We start from the raw sequence: 4605 nt of genomic DNA on the forward strand, positions 1-4605 counted from the left end.
AGAATGAGAGAGAGCACATGAGAGGGGGGAGGGTCAGAGGGAGAAGCAGACTCCCTGCCAAGCAGGGAGCCCGATGCGGGACTCGATCCTGGGACTCCAGGATCATGACCTGAGCCGAAGGCAGTCGCTTAACCAACTGAGCCACCCAGGCGCCCAAGAATAGTTTCTTTTTTTTTTTTTTTTAAGGAAATCTTTATTATTTCCATAATTTAGGATAAAGCAAACACTTCTTTGAGTCCATTATTTTAGGTGATGATTATTTCCACGAGTATCGGAGCTAAGTATCTGAGTAATTGCCTACATGCTTGTGGGAAGTTTCTGTAGCCTTTTCTTGGCAGGAATTCCAGTTTTTCTGAATTCTTCCCTTTCCTTCAGGTATTCCATTTTGCATTCTTCATAAAAGGCTGGATCATTATAATGAGCAGTTAGATATTCTTTCAATGCAGAATTTTCTTTCCAGCATTTTACTACCATAAGGATTCCAGAGTCCTTGCAACATTTGGTAAAATCTTGAACTCATTCAGAACATCTCTCTCGGGCTTTTTCTCTCATTATTTTAGGAATCAAAACATCCTTTTCGACATGTCTGAGATGCTGCCCTGCGGGGTCGAGCGCCATCTCGGCGGGCGGAGGAAAGCAGCTCCCGGCTGCTCCCGGACGGGGTGGGGCAAGAATAGTTTCTTTTAATTTTACAGATGTCATTTCCAAAGTGACAGGTTAGTAACCTCATCCTCTTCAGGGAGATTGTTAATATGTTGTAATATTATAATGTTAGATTATATTGTTTGTTCTGCATTTCATCCTAGGAACCACCCCCACCACTTCTAAATGATGTTTTTAAATCTACATACATTGAAGGTCACTGTGCTATGAAGTTCAGTGTTTTGACAAATGCATTGTGTCATGTATCTACTGTTACAGTGTCATATGGAACAGTTTCACCACACTAAAAAAGTCCTATTCAACCTCCCTCTCCCCCTCCTGAACCCATGGCAACTTCTTCTTACTGTTTCCCACTTTCCCAGAATTTCATATAATTAGAGTGGTATAGTTAGTATGTGGTCTTTTCAGACTGGTTTTCACTTAGCAATATGCATTTAAGATTCATCTATATCTTTTTGTGGCTTGATAACTCATTTCTTGTCGTCGCTGAGTAAGATTCTATTGTATGGATGTACCACAGTTTATCTTTTTTTTTTTAAGATTTTATTTATTTGAGAGAGAGAACAAGTGGAGGGGAGAGGCAGAGGGCAAGGAACAACATGGGGTGCAAAACAAAACAAAACATGCGGCGCGATCCCAGGACCCTGAAATCATGACCCGAGCTGAAGGCAGGCGCTTAACTGACTGAGCCACCCAGGTGCCCCCACAGTTTATCTTTTATCAAGATTTTTGATTTGCAAGATTTTTTTTGCCATTTCATGTGTTGTCTTCCCTTTCTTGATAGTGTCCTTTGAAGCACAAAGATTCTTAATTTTTAAGTCCAATTTATCTATTTTTTTCTTTTGTTACTTGTGCTTTTGGTGTCATATAAAGAATTTTAACTAAAATGTATAACACTGGGGATGGAACCTTCAGTGTTTATTTTGGTACAGTAGCTGCTTTTTTTGCATATAATAATCATCTGGTTCTGGGGAGTAAGAAGGACATTGTAGATCCTACCTGATAACTGATATTTTACCTGGGAAGCCCACACGAAGTTACTGTTAACAATTGTTTCAATTAGGTCTCATGTATTTTGCTGGAAGTACTAATTATACTGACTCATTTTCTTGCCTCTCTTTGCCAACCCATTTACTTATGCCACACAGAGTAAGTTAGATCCAGAAACCTAGACTTCCTTTTTTGGCTTGCTACTTTGCAAGTCTTATGTTCTTTCAGTTTCAAGTAAACACATTTTATATTAATATAAATACTGGAGTTTGATTACAAAGAGATGCATGTGATCCTAATAGTTACTCCAAAAGTCTTGTGATTAATTCATCCCCCGTTGCAAGGGATTTGGTAAGATTCTGAAACCCACATAGTCTGGTGCAGACTTCTAGAGAATGTTGTTAGTATAATTCCTGTTTGTTTTTAATTTCTGAAAGTTCAGTTAAATCTCTGGTCAAAGTGAACCAATTGCCAGGACCACCATAAGTCAGGCTAAAGAAAAGGACCTGAGGAAGCTCTTTAGCAGTGGTAGGTTGAAGACCTTCACTAGTGATGCATTTTACTCATCTATGTGTGAACAGCTAATCCCCTCTTGTGATCTACAAATTATTTTCTGTTAGGAAGGCAGCACATGATCATTAAAAAATGAGATTTGAAAAAAATGAATAATCCACTTCTCAAATCCCCTACTAATGAGACTATCAATACAAATAGATTGGTCTTTATGCTTTAAGAATTTCTTTTAATGCATACAGAACAAAACTTCCCATCTTTAGTCTTCTTCCCTGATGCACTTTTTTTTTTTTTTTAAGATTTTATTTATTTATGTGACAGAGAGAGACAGCGAGAGAGTGAACACAAGCGGCGGGAGGGGGAGGGGGGTGGCAGAGGGAGAAGCCCGCTTCCCGCTGAGCAGGGAGCCTGATGCGGGGCTCGATCCCAGGACCCTGGGATCATGACCCAAGCCGAAAGCAGATGCCTAACGACTGAGCCACCCAGGTGCCCCTTCCCAGATGCATTTTTACCATTTTCTCATGTGTGTGTATGTGAAAATGGGATAAAATTTATTTAACAACTTTTCTTTGGTCTTTTTATTCCTTTGCCATATTTGCATACTGATACATAATGATCTAAGTCTTCTTTTCAAAGACCTCACAATTCTGATGTTTGGATGAACCACCACCCAATCTTCTACTGGTAATGTTGACCTTTAAAAAAGCCAGTTATTTTACCAACAAATTAAGTTTATTTGGGAAATAGCAGAAGAATTGCAATTCGGGACACACAAGCTATGGCAAACCATAGGCAAGTCTGGAGAAAAAAGACTTTATAGAGAAAAATGAGGAAGCTAAGAGGGGTTGCTTTGAAAGAAAATCTATTGGAGGAAAGCAAGAGTTCAGGGTGGTGGTAATTTCTCATTGGCTGGGTTGGGGCAGTTTCTCACTAGCTGGGCTGTTGCTGGGCAATGAGAAAATCTTCCACCCTCTTGCTGGGGTAGTAAAGTGAACTCCGTGCTGAGGAATGTGAAGTAAGCTGTGACAGGAGTTTGTGTGTGAGAGCTCCCCCTTCAGGGTTTCCTGACTCCATTCTTTTTTTTTTTTTTTTTTTAGTTTATTTACTTATTTTTAAGTAATCTCTATACCCAGCCCCAAGATCAAGAGTCGCTCACTCTTTCGACTGAGCAAGCCAGGCGTCCTTCCCTTACTCCATTCTAAATGAGGTTTCCTGTCATTAATTTTCACAATAGATACTTAGATTGCTTCCAATTACTTCTTTTTTTTTTTAAAGATTTTATTTATTTATTTGACAGAGAGAGAGAGCGAGAGCAGGAAACAAGCAGGGGGAGTGGGAGAGGGAGAAACAGGCTTCCCTCCTAGCAGAGAGCCCGATGCGGGTCTCAATCCCAGGACCCTGGGATCGTGACCTGAGCCGAAGGCAGACGCTTAACGACTGAGCCACTCAGGTGCCCCCTTCCAATTATTTCTTATTACAGACAATCATATGGATAATAACTTCATAAATATGTCTTTGTGCATTTGTACACAAAGCACAGATTACAAAGTTAAGCTTCTAATACACAGAACACTGGCACATAGTAGAACATAAATAAATATTTATTGAATGGAAGGAGTGCCTCTTGATCTTTGAACCTAATCTAAAATCTGGAAAATAGGAAATAATGACCTATATCTCTGAAAAAGGACTCTAGAAACATAATATATCCCTGTTAGAATTGGAGGTTGGGCCAAAATGAGTTTCTCAACTCCTTCAGTACCAAAAATCTCATGCTGAAATATTTTACCTGGCAAATAAGTTTATGATTACTTATTTTTTACTTTATTAAGGCACAATTTTCAGTCCTGAAAGCTATGATGTAACTCACTGTAGAACCAAAATCCATAAAATGGGGAGCTATATTTAAAATATACTTTAGAAGACACAAGAGTCAGTCAGGAGAATGCCTAGGAATGCCACTTCCTGAGACACCATAGGTACTCTTTCAGTGAAACACCCCCCATCCAAGGCTTATGTACTAATCTTGGTATCACTGGGAATTGGGCTTCCCTCACGGACAATTGATTTAAGCTAGACTCAAGTCTCCAAGGTTTTGGCCTTGCTTAGGCATCTAAAGGTGGATTGAGGGTTGAGCTATTTCTTTGAAGGCATAGTTGATACCTTGCCCCCGGTGCTCTCAATGACCAGGCTCTTCAAACAAGCCTGTCAATATGGATATCAGTGGCACGACAGACGTGGGACACTTCATCCCATTCTCTTTCTCATCACATTGGTCCAGGGATGTTTCTTTCTTTCTTTCTTTCTCTTTCTTTCTTTCTTTCTTTCTTTCTTTCTTTCTTTCTTTCTTTCTTTCTTTCTTTCTTTCTTTCTCTCTCTCTCTCTCTCTCTCTCTTTCTTTCTTTCTTTCTTTCTTTCTTTCTTTCTTTCTTTCTTTCT

At 39.5% G+C, this 4605-nt stretch overlaps 1 pseudogene; it reads right to left on the reverse strand.

Annotated features, from left to right (window-relative positions):
* Window positions 1–280: 280 nt before the first annotated feature.
* LOC118023888 lies at window positions 281–683 on the reverse strand (annotated as a pseudogene).
* Between the last annotated feature and the right edge of the window lie 3922 nt (window positions 684–4605).

The sequence above is a fragment of the Mirounga leonina genome, unplaced genomic scaffold (assembly GCF_011800145.1).
Source record: "Mirounga leonina isolate KUSES-001 unplaced genomic scaffold, KU_Mleo_1.0 Mir_180, whole genome shotgun sequence".
In the NCBI taxonomy this organism is placed as follows: Eukaryota; Metazoa; Chordata; class Mammalia; order Carnivora; family Phocidae; genus Mirounga; species Mirounga leonina.